The sequence below is a fragment of the Somniosus microcephalus genome, unplaced genomic scaffold, assembly GCF_052327205.1.
Source record: "Somniosus microcephalus isolate GS21.2 unplaced genomic scaffold, FLI_Smic_1.0 unresolved_chr2, whole genome shotgun sequence".
Lineage (NCBI taxonomy): Eukaryota > Metazoa > Chordata > Chondrichthyes > Squaliformes > Somniosidae > Somniosus > Somniosus microcephalus.
Window position 1 is genome coordinate 31,192,559 of NW_028225180.1, and position 18,333 is coordinate 31,210,891.

At 45.9% G+C, this 18,333-nt stretch overlaps 1 long non-coding RNA gene across 1 annotated transcript in view; it reads left to right on the forward strand.

The window, feature by feature from the left end:
• Nucleotides 1–12,957: 12,957 nt before the first annotated feature.
• Nucleotides 12,958–18,333, forward strand: part of LOC147092416 (uncharacterized) — a 38,078-nt gene continuing 32,702 nt past the window's right edge. Inside the window, exon 1 of the long non-coding RNA XR_015075038.1 lies at nt 12,958–13,099. This is a non-coding gene — a long non-coding RNA (uncharacterized LOC147092416). The remainder of the gene's footprint in view (nt 13,100–18,333) is intronic.

The following is an 18,333-nucleotide window of genomic DNA, read 5'->3' on the forward strand; positions in this document are numbered from 1 at the left end:
CCCATCCTCCCCAGGTAACACACTGTCTGATGTCACTGGATCCATCCTCCCCGGTTTACACACTGTCTGATCTCACTGGGCCCATCCTCTCCCGGTTGCACACTGTCTGATCTCACTGGGCCCATCCTCTCCCGGTTGCACACTGTCTGATCTCACTGGGCCCATCCTACTCGGGTAACACACTGTCTGATCTCACTGGGCCCATCCTCCACGGGTTACACACCATCTCATCTCAGTAGATCCATCCTGCCTGTGTTACACACTTTCTGATCTCACTGGAACAATCCTTCCAGGTTACACACTGTCTGATATCACTGGGCGCATCCTCCCGGGTTACACACCGTCTGATCTCACTGGGCCCATCCTCCCCTGGTTACACACTGTCTGATCTCACTGGGCCCATCCTCCCCGTGTTACACACTATCTGATCTCACTGGCTCCATCCTCCCCGGGATACACACTGTCTGGTCTCACTGGGCCCATCTTCCCGGGGTTACACACTGTCTAATCTCACTGGACCCATTATCCCCGGGTTACACGCTGTCTGATCCCACTGGCCTCATCCTCCCCGGGTTACACACTGTCTGATCTCACTGGACCCATCCTCCCCACGTTACACACTGTCTGATCTCACTGGGCCCATCCTCCCCTGGTTACACACTTTCAGATCTCACTGGGCCCATCCTCCCCAGATTACACACTGTCTGATCTCACTGGGCCCATCTTCCCCGGGTTACACACTGTCTAATCTCACTGGACCCATCGTCCCCAGGTTACACTCTCTCTGATCTCAATGGGACCATCCTCCCCGGGTTACATACTGTCTGATCTCACTGGGCCCATCGTCCCCGGGTTACACACTGTCTGATCTCACTGGGCCCATCCTCCCAGTGTTACACACTGTCTGATCTCACTGGTCCCATCCTCGCCGGGTTACACACTGTCTAATCTCACTGGCCCATCCTCCCTTGGTTAAACACGGTCTGATCTCACTGGTCCCATCCTCCCAGTGTTACACACTGTCTGATTTCACTGGGCCCATCCTTCCAGTGCTACACACTGTCTGATCTCACTGGGCCCATCCTCCCCGGGTTACACACTGTCTGATCTCACTGTGCCCATCTTCCGTGGGTTACACACTGTCTGTACTCACTGGGCCCATCCTCCCTGGGTTACATACTGTAAGATCTCACTGGGCCCATCCTCCCCGGGTTACACACCGTCTAATCTCACTGGACCCATCCTCCCGGGGTAACACACTGTCTGATCACACTGGGCCATCCTCCCCGGGTTACACACTGTGTTATCTCACTGGGCCCATCCTCCCCGGGTTACACACTGTCTGATCTCACTGGGTCCATCCTCCCCGGGTTACACACTGTCTGATCTCACTGCACCCATCCTCCCCAGATACACACTGTCTGATCTCACTAGGCCCATCTTCCCCGGGTTACACACTGTCTAATCTCACTGGACACATCGTCCCCAGGTTACACGCTCCCTGATCTCAATGGGACCATCCTCCCTGAGTTACATACTGTCTGATCTCACTGGGCCCATCCTCCCCGGGTTACACACTGATCTCACTGGGCCGATCCTCCCCGGGTTACACACCGTCTCATCTCAGTAGATCCATCCTGCCTGTGTTACACATTTTCTGATCTCACTGGGACAATCCTTCCAGGTTACACACTGTCTGATATCACTGGGCGCTTCCTCGCGGGTTACACACTGTCTGATCTCACTGGGCCCATCCTCCCCGGGTTACACACTGTCTGATCTCACTTGGCCCATCCTGCCCTGGTTACACACTGACTAATCACAACGGTCTCATCCTGACCGGGTAACACTCTGACTGATCTCAGTGGGCCCATCCTCCCCGGATTACACACGGTCTGATCTCACTGGGCCCATCCTCCCCGGGTTACACACTGTCTGATCTCACTGTGCCCATCTTCCGCGGATTACACACTGTCTGATCTCACAAGGACCATCCTCCCCGGGTTACACACTGTCTGATCTCACTGGGCCCATCTTCCCCGGGTTACACACTGTCTAATCTCACTTGACCCATCGTCCCCAGGTTACACGCTCTCTGATCTCAATGGGACCATCCTCCCCGGGTTACATACTGCCTGATCTCACTGGGCCCATCCTCCTCGGGTTAAACAGTGTCTGATCTCACTGGATCCATCCTCCCCGGGTTACATACTGTCTGATCTCACTGGGCCCATCCTCCCCCGGTTACACACTGTCTGATCTCACTGGGCCCATCCTACACGGGTAACACACTGTCTGATCTCACTGGGCCCATCCTCCCCGGGTTACACACCGTCTCATCTCAGTAGATCCATCCTGCCTGTGTTACACACTTTTTGATCTCACTGGGACAATCCTTCCCTGTTACACACTGTCTGATATCAATGGGCCCATCCTCCCCCGGTAACACACTGTCTGATCTCACTGGGCCCATCCTCCCGGTTTACACACCGACTGACCTCACTTGGCCCATCCTGCCCGGGTTACACACTGTCTAATCACACTGGACCCATCCTGACCGGGTAACACTCTGTCTGATCTCACTGGGCTCATCCTCCCCGGGTTACACACTGTCTGATCTCACTGGGCCCATCCTCCCCGTGTTACACACTGTCTGATCTCACTGTGTCCATCCTCCCCGGGTTACACACTGTCTCATATCACTGGGCCCATGTTCCCGGGGTTACACACGGTCTAATCTCACTGGACCCATTATCCCCGGGTTACACGCTGTCTGATCTCACTGGGCTCATCCTCCCCTGGTTACACACTGTCTGATCTCACTGGGCCCATCCTCCATGGCTACACAATGTATGATCTCACTGGGCCCATCCTCCCCAGGTTACACACTGTCTGATCTCACTGGGCCCATCTTCCCCGGGTTACACAGTGTCTACTCTCACTGGACTCATCCTCCCCGGGTTACACGCTGTCTGATCTCACTGGGCTCATCCTCCCCGGGTTGTGCACCGTCTGATCGTACTGGGCCCATCCACCCCGGGTTACATCCTGTCTGATCTCACTGGATCCATCCTCCTCGGGTTACACACTGTCTGATTTCACTGGGCCCATCCTCCACGGCTTCACAATGTCTGATCTCACTGGGCCCATCCTCCCCAGGTTACACGCTGTCTGATCTCACAGGGACCATCCTCCCCGGGTTACACACTGTCTACTCTCACTGGGCCCATCCTCAACGAGTTACACACTGTCTTATCTCACTGGGCCCCTCCTCCCCGGGTTACACACTGTCTGATCTCACTGGGCCCATCCTCCCCGGGTTACACACTGTCTGATCTCACTGGGCCCATCCTCCCCGGGTTACACACTGTCTGATCTCACTGCGCCCATCCTCCCCGGGTTACACACTGTCTGATCTCACTGGGCCCATCCTCCCCTGTTTACACACTGTCTGATCTCACTGCGCCCATCCTCCCCCGGTTACACACTGTCTGATCTCACTGGGCCAATCCTTCGCATGTAACACACTGTCTGACATTACTTGCAGTTGTTTTCTACTTTGCACAACTCTCCAAACCCTCAGCCCCGAGGCTGTGTGTTTTGTTTGCTATTTATCCTCAGAGTGAAAGTCCGGCCGCCTGAGAGTTCCACATTTCCACTCAACCAGACCGAAATGCGCCTTTCCCCTGCACATTGCTGACACTTTCAAATCTCACTCGGCCCATCCTCCATCCCCGGACCATCCACCGTTTTTGGCCCTTTTCAGTGCATTCCATGTGGCTTATATCCAGGAGCATCCCATGTATTGTGACCCAGCTCAGTCCATTCCCTAGGGTTTATATCCCAGACCATCCCCTGTAATCTGGCCTGGTCCAGTACAGTCCCTCAGGTTTAAATCGCGGAGCACCCCCTGTATTATGACCCAGTTAAATCCATTCCCTGGTGTTTATATCGCGGACCACCCCCTGTACTATGACCCAGTTCATTCCATTCTCTGCAGGTTGTATCCCGGACCATCCCCTGTTTGTTTCCTCGCTGTGATCTATACTCTGGGCTGAGCATCCGCACTGTCTGGCCATGTGCTGAATTGAGCCGAGTTCTCTCAGTCACAGAGCGTGGCCCCTGTAACCCGGGGAACAATCCGTCTTTTTACCGTCACCCACAGACCGGCCTGCGCCACCCGGCACAGAGCCAACCCCGCCCACTGGACTTCCCTGCACTAACGGCAATTATACCCGTGTATCCCGGAGAATGATCCTGCTCCTTACCCTCTCTCACAGATCACCCCACACCTCCCAGCACAAGCAGAAATCTGACCCGTGACTGGGAAAACCCCAAATAATGGCAGCGAGCAACACTGCACCTGAATGAGAGCAAAGGTGCTGGACTGTGCCTGCGTATCAGAGCCAGGCTACTTTGCCTGCTCTCATTAAGTTATTGGCGGAACAGGATCGAGGGCCTGATTTGAATCCAATTGTTCCTATCTGTCTATGGTCTTGTACTGTCCCATATTTCTATCATATGTTAATTACCTGGAACCAATATTAACGACCCATCACATAAAGGCTCTCCCTAAACAGTTGTAAGATGACTAAACGTGTCTCATGCAATTAGAACTTGCAGATCCACTTCCATTTGGAACGAATGAAAGGTTTCACTAGAACTGTGATATCTGAGGTGTAACATGACATGAATGTGATAGATGAGTTGGGCCAACGGTAATTGAGAATCTTACAGGAAGTGTGCTTTACAAACAATAATTAATTAATTACTGTTGAATCTCAACGTCATTGCTCAATCTCAAACTGATGAAATGGAATATATTTTCACAGCATCTGTAGGCAGAGGCCAGAATGGCAGGCGGACATGTGGCAATGTTAGAATATGTGCGAGCACCAGGTTGAAGCAGGCTTTATTATTAATATAAAATGGTTATTTAGCCCTGGCAAGAGGACGTTTTGTGAATTATATGTACCTATAAAACCTACTGCTTTTACACAACAGCATTATAACTATTTTTAATATTGTTAGCATTGTACTAAACTATTCAGAAGATGTTCCTACTCCTGGACTGCCGACTGCACAGACAGGAGTTTACACTGACTGTTTCACAATCTTTCAGATATAAATTGGAGCCAAGGCCTCTTCTACTGAGAGCTGACAGTTTGTTACCCTGGCAATAGAGGAAATCACTTAGCGAAAATTAAATAACGGAAGTAACAAAACCAACTTCACATGTTCTGAGTTTATTTCAGAACATTAACCCTAAACATTCAGGCAGTGTTTATAACCATGCAGCTACGATTCCAATAATGGATTTTTACACCACCAGGCCTGGAACTGCGGATTTACTGTATCCACCGTCAGTTCCAGTTGTAAGGAACATTAAACAGCGCCGCATCTACAGAAATACATCGATAAAATAGTCACATTGTTAGAAATAGACCCCGTCACATCAGTAAATCTGATTGTCTTAAACCATTTAAATGTGCAACTGCTAACAGTGACCAATTAAATTGCAGCTAAAATATTGAATTCGATGGCAAAACATCTGATAATCACCTTCTTTATACATAAGAACTTTTATAACATTTCAATAGAAACATCATTTCATGAAACTCCAGTTCCTCATTAAAGTGCTGAAACACTGTATTTTTATGTCCTGTTAAAAGCAGGTCCCCGCAATAATCAGGTGACTCTGTTGAACGAGCTGGGTAATAAATCCAGAGATTATGGGGAGAAACACTGCTCTCAGTTTAATAAAATGAACTCTCGGCCGAGGCAGGGAATTGGATCAGCAGAGCACCGAGAGCCTTCATTCTGACTCAACACACACAATATTTATATAATAGCAAAATACTGCTGATGCTGGAACCTGCTTAATATCTATTACATCTCCAGCTTTTTCCAGTTCTGATGAAGGGTCCCAGACCTCAAACGTTAACTCTGTTTATATGTCCACGGACGCTGCCTGGCCTGCTGAGTGTTTCCAGCATTTTTTGTTGTTATTAAACACAATATTTAATTGGAATTAAAGTAACAAATTTTTACTTTAAAACTAATAACGCTTCGTCTTAAAGTTCTCACCGGTATATAGCTGAATAACCAATTAATTCAACAGTAATTGTTATTTTGTATTCCTTCCTGCGATGTGGGCATCGCTGGCAAGGTCAGCGTTTAATGCCCATCTCTAATTGCCCTTGAGAATGTAGTAAGTGGTGAGCCGCCTTCTTAAACGGCCGCAGTCCGTGTTGTGACGGTACTCCCACAATATACTTCTTTGCATCGGTTTAGTACAACTTACTGGCTTGCTAGGCCATTTCAGAGGGCCGTTGAGAGTCAACCACATTGCTGTGGATCTGAAGTCACATATAGCAGACCGGGTAAGGATGGCAGATTTCCTTCCCTAAAGAACAGCACAGAACCAAATGGGCTTTTACATAGAAACATAGAAGTTGGGAGCAGGAGTAGGACATTCGGCCCATCGAGCCAGCTCCGCCATTCAATGAGATCATGGCTGATCATCGAAATTCAGTACCCTGTCCCTGCCTTCTCCCCATAACCCTTGACCCCTTTAGCCTTATGAAATATATCTAACTCCTTCTTGAATATATTTAATGAATTGGTATCCACTGCCGTCTGTGGTAGAGAATTCCACAGTTTCACCACTCTCTGGGTGAAGAAAATCCTCCTCATCTCTGTCCTAAATGGCTTACCCCTTATCCTTAGACTGTGATCCCTTGTTCTGGACTCACCGTCCATCGGGAATATCCTTCCTGCATCTAGTATGTTTAGTCCTGTTAGAATTTTATAAGTTTCAATGAGATCCCCTCTCATTCTTCTAAACTCCAGCGAGTATAAGCCCAATCGACCCAATCTCTCCTCATACGTCATTCCTGCCATCCCAGGTATCAGTCTGACAGTTACGACAATCCGGTACATACAGAATATTCCAGATTTATTTAATTAACTCATTTTATATTCCCCCACTGTCGTGGTGCGATTTGATTACATATCTCCGGATCATTAATATAGGTCTCTGGATGTCTAGTCCATTAACTATGGTACCGTGAACCAGTTATCGTTATTATACACGGGAGAGGCGATTCCGTTGGCCTGGCTGTGCAGCACCCGAACCCCCACTAATCTCCAGGTGTAACCTGAGATCAGTGATTTTAAATCCATTCCTTTTACTCCAAGGACCTGTAAATGTCTACGTGGGAACTAATCGGGCAGGCAGGTTTCTGAATATCTGGGACAGGCATTGACCTGTGGGGCTGCTGGGGAAAATTAGGAAGACATGGATTCTTAAAGAGAACTACAGGGAGTATAATCGGGTATTACATTTTTAAGATATCTCAATGTGGACCAAGACATGAGAGGAGACCACTATTCTTCCTTCAGTAGAGCCGTGGGTTATTTCCCTTCCACCTGTAGATGCAGTCAGGACCTGGATTGCATTTGTCATTTTAAAGACGACACACCCGACAATGCAGCACTCACTCAGTCTCTTCCGATTATGTGCTCCGGTCCTTGCTGTGGGTCTATGAATCTACAAGAGTGAAACTGGGCTAGTCCGGGACAGGTAACCTGGTAAGGTAAAACGACCCAACAGCGCCATGTATCAGAATGTTTCAAACTCCCCAGGCTCACTCACTCACGAAAACACGTCAAATAAATTCAGTTTGTCTGTTGCCTTTCATTCAGGGCTCTTGTTAGCAGGGTGATCAATATTACAATTGGATATACCTGTAGTTTTATTACATTACGATTTTCCATGTCTGTGGTGATCAATATTACAATTGGATATCCCTGAAGTTTTAATATAATATAATTCCCCATGTCTGTTTGATCAATATTGCATTGGCTATACCTGTAGTATTAATATATTACAATTCCCCATGTCTGTAGTGATCAATGTTATATTGGATATACCTGTAGTTTTTCATATAATACAATTCTCCATGAATGTTTGATCAATATTTCATTGGATATACCTGTAGTATTAATATATTACAATTCCCATGTCTGTAGTGATCAATATTTTATTGGATATACCTGTAGTTTTTCATATATTACAATTCCCCATAACTGTGGTGATCAATATTACATTGTGTCTACCGGTAGTATTAATATATTACAATCTTACACATCTTTGTGATAAATATTACTATTGGATATACCTGTTGATTTAAGACATTACAATTTTCCACGTCTTTTTGATAAATATTACTATTGGATATACCTGTAGTTCTAATATATTAAAATTCCACATGTTTGTGTGAACAAAATTATAATTGGGTACACCTGTAGATTTTTAAATATTAAAATTCCCCATGTATATCATGATCAATGTATCACAATCGGATTCTCCTGTAACTTTTATTATTTTGTCATTCCTGATGCCTGCAGTCATCACGGTATTGCAATCCACTTCCTGCTCTTATTAAACTATAACAGTTCATCATGCTTGCAGTTACAGTTATATTACAATTCTACAAATTATTTTGTTATCAATGTTACAACGTTTTAAAGATGTGTAAATGTTGCAGTCGAATGGGAGGAAAGGGGAAGTTGAATTTTTTCTCTGGGTTTGAATAAAAGACAATTTGTAAACTCAAAGACAGAGAATCATAAACACCCAGGATTGCCATAAACATAGAAGATAGGATAGAAACATAGAAGATAGGAGCAGGAGTAAGCCATTCGGCCCTTCGAGCCTGCTCCGCCATTCAATGAGATCATGGCTGATCATCCAAATTCAGTACCCTGTCCCTGCCTTCTCCCCATATCCCTTGATCCCTTTAGCCTCAAGAATAATATCCAACTCTTTCTTGAATATATTTAATGAACTGGCCTCCACCGCCCTCTGTGGCAGAGAGTTCCATAGGTTCAGCACTCTCTGGGTGAAGAATTTCCTCCTCATTTCAGTCCTAAATGGCTTACCCCTTATCCTTAGGCTATGACACCTAGTTCTGGACTCCCCGGCCATCTGAAACATCCTTCCTGCATCTAGACTGTCCAGACCTGACAGAATTTTATAGGTTTCTATGAGATCCCCTCTCAATCTTCTAAACTCCAGTGAGTATAAGCCCAATCTACACAATCTCTCCTCATACATCATTCCTGCCATCCCAGGTATCAGCCTGGTGAATCTTCGCTGCACTCCCTCCATGGCAAGAACGTCCTTCCTCAGGTAAGGTGACCAATACTGCACACAATACTCAAAGTGCGGTCACACCAAGGCCCTGTACAACAGTAGCAAGACATCCTTGTTCCTGTACTCGAACCCTCTTGCTATGAAGGCCAACATATCATTTGCCTTCTTAACCGCCTGCTGCACCTGCATGCTTACCTTCAGCGACTGGTGCACAATAACACCCAGGTATCTCTGCACCTCCCCTTCTCCCAATCTATTGCCATTCAAATAATAATCTGCCTTCCTGTTTTGCCACCAAAGTGGAAGATGACCAGCAATGCATCTACTATCTCTAGGGCCACTTCCTTATGTACCCTGGGATGTAGACCATCAGGCCCTGGGGATTTATCAGCCTTCAGTCCCATCTATTTTCCTAACACCATTTCCCTACAAATACTGATATCTTTTCCTCCCTTTCATCAGACCCTATGTTCCCCGACATCTCTGGGAGGTTATTTGTGTCCTCCTTTGTGAAGACAGAACTTAAGTATGTATTTAGTTGGTCTGCCATTTCCTTGTTTCCCATTATAAATTCCCTTGATTCTGACTGTAAGGGGCCTATGCTTGACTTCACCAATCTTTTTCTCTTCACATATCTATAAAAGCTTTTACAGTCAGTTTTTATGTTCCCGGATGGCTTACTCTCATATTCTATTTTCCCTCTGTTAATTAATTGGATATGTGACTAGTTGCTAAGATAGAAATAAAGATTGCTCCACGCATTAGAGTACAGTACACAATGCTTATGGGGAGAGTTGGAGGCCAAAACGATTAGACTGTCATATAAATATGTTGAGCGTGGCTTCAGCTTGGTGGAATACTGTAATAGTTTGTTCAGCCCAATGTAGCCGAATAGGGTAAGGGTAGATCCTGTTCCCTTCAGTCTGCTCACTTGGGTTTTAACGAATTCAGTCTTCTGCTTATATTCATTTCATTCTTTAACTTCAGCATAGAAAGCAGTTTACAAGCAGAGTCTAGTAACAGATAGAGCACGCGTCCCTAGGCATGGGTACGTCCATGCTCCCATACAAGGGAAAAAGCTTACATTTATACACTGTTTTCTTATCAAACCTCTACAGGCATTGCCAAATATGGATATCTCTGGCTAATGTATAGTCAAAAGATGCAATCTACATCAATAACACACAGATAAACATCTTGGCCTTGCTATGGTGAGCATAAACACTCGTTCTGGACTTTCCTTATCCTAACATATTATTTCTAATCTAAACATTCTATTGGCCCAGTAATTCCATTCCAAACGCGTGAGTATGGTCGGGGTACTCACGCGTCTGGCCGGAGGAAATGCCGGTTTTCAGCATGCACAGCGCATGCGGGGAAAACCGGCATTTCCTGTCCTCTGAACGAAGGGGTTCAGAGGCACAGCGCGTGCGACTGCACAGGCAGCGCGTACGCAGTGAACTTCGTCGATTTCATTCATGGATTCAGTGAGGTTAAGTCCTTACAACTTACACGTGAAAAAAGCATGTGTAAAGTTGCTCCAGAGGCTACGGAGGAAGATATATTTTATCGTGGAGCTTCTGCAAGACAATATTTTTGTTTGGGAAAGGGAGGAAAGTTATTTTAAGAAATGATGAGGTAAGTTTTAAAGTTACTTTTTTTTTTTTCAACGGGTTTCCAGTACTGTAGGTAGAAGGAGCAATTGTGGCTGTGTGAATTGAATTTGCTGTGTTAAATGACTGTTCTAAAATGAGTAATGTAAAATTTCCAACATTTTTAAGAAAGAAACTTCATCAGTAATATATTCTTTTAAGTAATTATGTATGTATGTCCATATATATTCCTTTACATATATGTATATATTCCTTTACTTATGTGTATGAATGTATGTATTTAATTATGATTTTCCAATAAGTTACTTTCTCTGAAAGTCATAATTAAATACATACATTCATATACATAAGTAAAGGAATATATACATACATATACGCAAAGGAATATATACAGACATACATACATAATTACTTAAAAGAATATGTTACTGATGAAAAGTTTCTTTCTTGAAAATGTTGGAGTCATTTTCACATTTAATAAACACAGCAAATTCAATTCACATAGCCACAATTGCTCCTTCTACCTACAGTACTGAAAACCCGTTTTAAAAAACAAAAATAAACTTTAAAACTTACCTCAGCTTTTCTTAAAATAACTTTACTCCCTTTCCCAAACAAAAATATTGCCTTTCAGAAGCTCCACGATAAAATATATCTTCCTCCGCAGCCTCTGGAGCAACTGTACTCATGCTTTTTTCATGTGTAAGTTGTAAGGACTTAACCTCATTGAAAGCATGAATGAAACTGGCGAATTTTACTGCGCACGCGCTGGCTATGCAGTTGCATGCGTTCTGCCTCTGAACCCCTTCATTCAGAGGACAGGAAATGCCGGTTTTCCCCGCATGCGCTGTGCATGCTGAAAACCGGCATTTCCTCCGGCCAGACGCGTGAGTACCCCGACCATACTCACGCGTTTGGAACGGAATGACTGGGCCAACACTTTACATGTCAATAAAATGAAAAATTTAACAATTGCATGATTTGCCCCCTCGCATCTGCAACTGAGGGTCCAAGGAGGTGCATTGCGCAAGAGGTCATCGTCGTACATATCCTCACACTGTTCCCCTTCGGGAACTGTATGAAGTGGTGGAAGGTTTTCTGGCCACGTTAATGCTCCTTCCGTGACCATAACCATCTTCATACCAGCCATTAGGGTGGTTAGTCCTATGGCGTGAGGGTTTTACGGGCTCCCACAACCCATCTGAGGGGCACCCACACACGCAGACGCAAGTATCCCGCTGGATGTCCACCCAGAATTTATAGTTGGAGCTCCGACTCCACTTGCCAGGGCTGTCTGGAGCGGGGCTTGAAACCCTACTCCTTCTGGCCCAGTGGCGGGGATGCTTACCGCTACTCAAAAGGCCCACTCCGCGCAAAAGGTGACACCCATACGTTTCCTGCGCCTTTTTCCTCCCCGTGACTGGAGCCCTATGCTGCCACTTGAAAGACCAAGCTATTTTCTCTCCTTTTTGCGGCGCCTTGGACTTCTCATTGCCAATGATGAGCAGGTGCTGCGCCTCCACCTCGTTGAGGAGATTGCTGAGGTCATCATCAGTTCAATTGCTAGTTCTTTGAATGCCGTGAATTGTGCTCATTCCAGCCATTTCACGTTGCTAATCTGAGTGGGCCTTTGGCGTAGCGGTAGCATCCCCCCCACTGGACCACACGGCATAGGATTTCTAACCCCGCTCCAGACAGTCCCGGCAAGTGGAGTCGGAGCTCCGGCTCTAAATTCTGGGTAGACATCCAGTGGGATATTTGCGTCGGTGGGTGTGCGTGGCCCCTCCCCCCCGTATAGATTGTGGGAGCCTGTAAAACCCTCCTGCCATAGGACTAACCACCCTAATGGCTGGTACAAAGATGATTACAGTCACAGAAGGAGCGTTTATCACGGCCAGAAATCCTTCCACCACTTCATACAGTTCCCCAAAGGGAACAGTGCGAAGACATGTACGACGATGACGTTGCTAATTAAATAAATGGAATGAAAGAAATGCTTTTAAATCGCTTTAATTCTGTTCAAAACTACTTCAGATTCTTCAAAATAATGTAAACTTTTATAAAAGTTACCAAAAGCTTCTTAAAAATACCAAAAACCTATTTAAAATGCTGCTCTACATGTAAAAATGCTTTGCAGCTTGTGAGAAACATTGGGGGCGTGTCCTTTTAAAATGAGACCTCAAGGGGCGTGTCTCACTTGCACGGCGCGCTCCAGGCTTCACGCTGGCTGCACTCCTGGGCGGCGTGACGTCAGACGCTGCCCGGGAGTCAACATTTTAAACCAGGAATTCCAGGCGTCCCTGAAGCTCAACGGCCGGCGCGTCGGGTAAGTGCAGATCGGGGGCTTCTCCCCCCAACCCGAATTTCTGCCCCAATATGTATATCGAAGGCTGGTTGGTTGCAAAACTCCAGCTGTTGCTAAGTGAAATCTGTCTTTCCGTCTCTTTGTCGCTCTCTCTCTCTAAAAATATGAAACACTTTTTTCCCTTTAACAAATTAATTGAACATGAGTTCCTTTCAGAAACTGATTTAACCGGGGTCCATATGCCAACATGTCCCACTTTTGTATGGGTTATTTTACCTCTTGGCAAAGTGTTTTATATCATTCTTTGTCTTTACTAATCCTGGCCTCCTCTTAGTGCCCTTGCTATCTTCTTACCTTTCAGCATTTCCTATGTCCATTATCGACTCCCTTACACAGCACAATGCAATGACCAGAATCCCAAAAGCTTTTGTCTGTGCTATCACCAATCCCATCTGGAATAATCTAGCCCAAGGATATAGTTCCACGCTAGATACTACTTCCCACCATTCATGATTCCCAGTATCGGGATTGCACTGTCTCTCTATTTGTCTTTATCATTTGCACTATGTGTTTCTGGGATATCCTAGTTCATTGAATTATGCCATTTAAAGCCAGAGACAGAGGAGGTAGGAAGGGTGACAGAGGAGGTAGGAAGGGTCTCACATGAGGAATGGTTCGAATGGCTTCATCCTTTAGCCACGTGCTAATGAGTATAGGAGTGGGAGGATAGAGCAGATGAATGAGTGGCTAAAGAGTTGGTGCAGGAGGGAGGGCTTTAGTTTCCTGGATCACTGGGTCTGCTTCTGGGGAAGGTGGGACCTGTACAAGACGGACGGGCTGCACCTGAACCGGAACAGCACCAACATACTTGCGGGAAGGTTTGCTAGTGCTGTTGTGGGGCTAAACTGATTTGGCATGGGGATGGGTTACGGAGTGGAGCTATAGTAGGGGGTGATGCACAGCCAAATATAGAGGGAAAGCAATTCAGCCTGGAAGGCAGAGCAAATATGTAACGGCACAAGGGCGTATGGCAAGGCTGGAAGGCATTTAATGTAACACATTGGCCCAGAAATTAGGTTTGGGGGCTTGCCGCGCGTGCAAGCCCCTGATGTGCACTCACCCGGCGCGCCGACATCTGAAGCCTGGGCCTGCTTGGAATTCCTGTCACTGGCCCGGTTCAGATGTTGGCGCGCTGTGCTTGCCTAATCCAGCGGCGTAGTTAGTGCGATGTGCCGGCTGGAATCAGATGAGCACTGTGCAGCCAATCAGGGGAGGGGAAACTTCATTCATGAGTTTGATAGTAAGAACTGTCAAACTCATGAAAAGTACGGGCACCCAAAAGACTAGTTTAACTTTAAATAAAATTTTTAAAAACATCCCAAAAGTTAAATAAACTATAAATATCTTTAAAAAACTATTTTAATCAATTAATCAAACTTTTGAAAAAAATAATTTTTTAAGAAATCGAGTCTAAAAATAAACTTACCTTACTGTAAAGTCCTTAAAAACAATAAAACTGTGGGAAAAATTTTATAATTTTAAATAATAGACCACTTACCTTAAAGAATCAAGTCCTTACGCCTCCTTTTTATATGTCTAAATAGTTCAGGCCCTTACACACGGGCAAACCTGTCAAAAAGGAAGTTCAATGCATCCGCGCAGAGCCCTGCATGCACGCGTTGGACCTCTGAACCCCTTGGAGGGAATGCCAGTTTCCCGCGCATGCGCTGTGCATGCTGAAATCCGGCACTTCCAGCGGACCAACGCGTGAGTACCCCGTCCGTACTCACGCGTTGGGACCGGTATTACTGGCCCAAGGAGTCTTGCGAGTAAGGCAGACGAAGTAAAGGTGTTGATGAACATTTGGGAGTACGATATTGTTGCTCTCACAGAGACATGGCTGAGGGAGGGGCAGGACCGGCAGCTCAATATTCCGGGGTATAGCATCTTCAGGCGAGACAGAGGGGCGTGTAAAATAGGAGGGTGTGTCGCAATATTAATCAAGGTGTCAATGACTGCTGTAAGGAGGGATGCTACCTTAGCAGGTTCCTCTAATGAGGCCTTATGGGTAGAACTTAAGAACAAAAAGGGGCAAGCACTTTGCTGGGAGGGTACCATAGGCACCCAAACTGTCAGGGGGAGATAGTTGAACTGGTATATAGGCAAATCTCAGAGAAGTGCAGAAATAAGAGTGTAATAATAGTAGGGGATTTCAACTTCGCCAATATTAACTGGGATAGTGAGAGTGTGAAAGACTAAGATGGTGCAGAATTCTTAAAGTGCATCCAGGAAGGCTGTTTGAGCCAGCATCTAGAAAGTCCTACAAGAGAGGGGCGGTACTAGATCATTCTAGGGAATGTAGCCGGGCAAGTTGTAAAAGTGTCAGTAGGAGAGCATTTTGGTGACAGTGACCATAATTCGGTGGGATTTAAAGTAGTCATGGAAAAGGACAAAGATGGACCGGAAATAAATATTCGATTTTAATATGACAAGGCAGGATCTGGCAAAGTGAATGGGGATCAGCTACTTGTAGGAATATCCACAGCAGAGCAGTGGGAGTCTTTCTGAAAGGAAATAGAGAGAGTACAACAGCAACATCTTCCCGTAAAGGTCAAGGGTGGGACCAACAAGCCCAGGGAATTCTGGATCTCAAGGGATATACAAGAATGCATTAGGAAAAAAGGGAGGCTTTTGGCAGATACACAGCACTGAAAACAGTGGAAGCCCTAGAGGAGTATAGAATGTGCAGGGGGTACTTAAAAAATAAATTAGGAGAGCGAAAAAGGGGCATGAAAATACACTGGCGGGCAAAAAAAAGGAAAACCCCAAGGTGTTTTATAATTATATTAAGGGCAAGAGGATAACCAAGGAAAGAGTAGGGCCCATTAGGGTGTAATGGGTCCAGTGGTGTATCGCAGGGGTCGGTGCTGGGAACTTTGACGTTTGTAGTGTACGTTAATGATTTCCATCTTCTGTGTGTAGAGCCAGAAGATTTAGGAGAAGTTTTAATTAATATTTTGTATCTGTGTTCACTATGGAGAAGGACGATGTAGGCATAGAAATCATGCAGGGGGATTGTGATATACTTGAACAAATTAGTGTTGATGAGGAGGATGTACTAGCGGTTTTAGTGGGATTAAAATTGGACACATCCCCAGGCCCAGACGAGATGTATCCCAGGCTGATGTCTGAGGCAATGGAGGAGATCGCAGGGGCTCTACAGGGGAGGTGCCATAGTACTGGAGAATATATAAGGTAGTACCATTATTCAAGCAGGGTAGTAGGGATAAACCAGGGAATTACAGGCCAGTGAGCCTAACACCAGTGGTAGGGAAATTATTGGAAAAAATTACGAGGGACAGAATTAGTCTCCACTTGGAGAGGCAATGATTAAACAAGAATAGTCAGCATGGCTTTGTCATGGGGAGATCATGTCTAACTAATTTGTTTGAATTTTTCGAGGGGGTGGCTAGGTGTGTGGATGAGGGTAGTGCAGTTGATGTGGTCTACGTGGACTTCAGTAAGGCTTTTGACAAAGTCCCGCATGGGAGGCTGTTCAAGAATTTAAGAGCCCATAGGATCCAGGGCAATTTGGCACTTTGGATCCAAAATTGGCTTCGTGGCAGGAGTCAGATGGTGATGGTCGAAAGGTTGTTTTTGTGACTGGAAGCCTGTGTCCAGTGGTGTATCGCAGGGGTCGGTGCTGGGAACTTTGACGTTTGTCGTGTACGTTAATGATTTCCATATCAATGTAGGAGGTATGATCAGTAAGTTCGCAGATGACACGAAAATTGGTGGAGTCTTAAATAGCGAGGAGGGAAGCCTCAGGCTACAGGACGATGTAGACAGGTTGGTTAGATGGGCAGCTCAGTGGCAAATGGAATATAACCCTGAAAAGTGTGAGCTGGATGCATTTTGGGAGCACTAACCATGCAAGGGAATACACAACGAATTGTAGGACCCTAGGAAGGACAAAGGATCAGCGGGACCTTGGTGTGCATTTTCATTGGTCCCTGAATGCAGCAAGACAGGTAGATAAGGTGGGTAAAAAGGCATATGGGATACTTGCCTTCATTAGCCGAGGCATAGTCTATAAGAGCAGGGAGGTTATGATGGAGCTGTACAAAACGCTACTTAAGCCACAGCTGGAATACTGAGTGCAGTTAAGGTAGCCACACTTTAGGAAGGATGTGATTGCATTGGAGAGGGTGCAGAGGAGATTCAGCAGGATGTTACCTGGGCTGGAGCGCTTCAACTATGAAGTGGGACTGGACAGGCTGGGGTTGTTTTCCTTAGAGCAGAGAAGGCTGAGGGGGGACCCGATTGAGGTGTGCAAAATTATGAGGGGCACATATTGGGTAGATAGAAATGAATATTTCCCGTTAGTAGCAGGGTCAATAACCAGGGGGCATAGTTTCAAGGTAAGGGGAAGGAGGTTTAGATGGGATTTGAGGAAAAAACGTTTTCACCCAGAGGGTGGTTGGAATCTGGAACTCACTGCCTGAAAGGGTGGTAGAGGCAGGAAGCCTTACAAAATTCAAGAAGCATTTAGATGAGCGCTTGAAACGCAATAGCATACAAGGCTACGGACCAAGTGCTGGAAAATGGGAATAAAATAAACATAGAAACATAGAAGATAGGAGCAGGAGTAAGCCATTCGGCCCCTCGAGCCTGCTCCGCCATTCAATAAGATCATGGCTGATCATCCAAATTCAGGACCCTGTTCCTGCCTTCTCTCCATATCCTTGATCCCTTTAGCCTTATGAAATATACCTAACTCCTTCTTGAATATATTTAATGAATTGGCCTCTGCTGCCTTCTTTGGCAGAGAATTCCACAGGTTCACCACTCTGTGGGTGAAGAAATTCCTCCTCATCTCTGTATAAAATGGCTTACCCCTTATCCTTAGACTGTGACCCCTGGTTCTGGATTCCCGACCATCTGGAACATCCTTCCAGCATCTAATCTGTCTAGTCCTGTTAGAATTTGATAAGTTTCGATGAGACCCCCTCTCATTCTTCTAAACTGCAGCGAGTACAAGCCCAATCGACCCAGTCTCTCCTCATTTGTCATTCCTGCCATCCCAGGTATCAGCCTGGTGAATTTTCGCTGCACTACTTCCATGACAAGAATAACCTTCCTCAGATAAGGCTACCAAAACTGCACACAATACCAAGATGTGGTCTCACCAACGCCCTGTACAACTGCAGCAAGACATCCTTGTTCCTGTACTCAAACCCTCTCGCTACGAATGC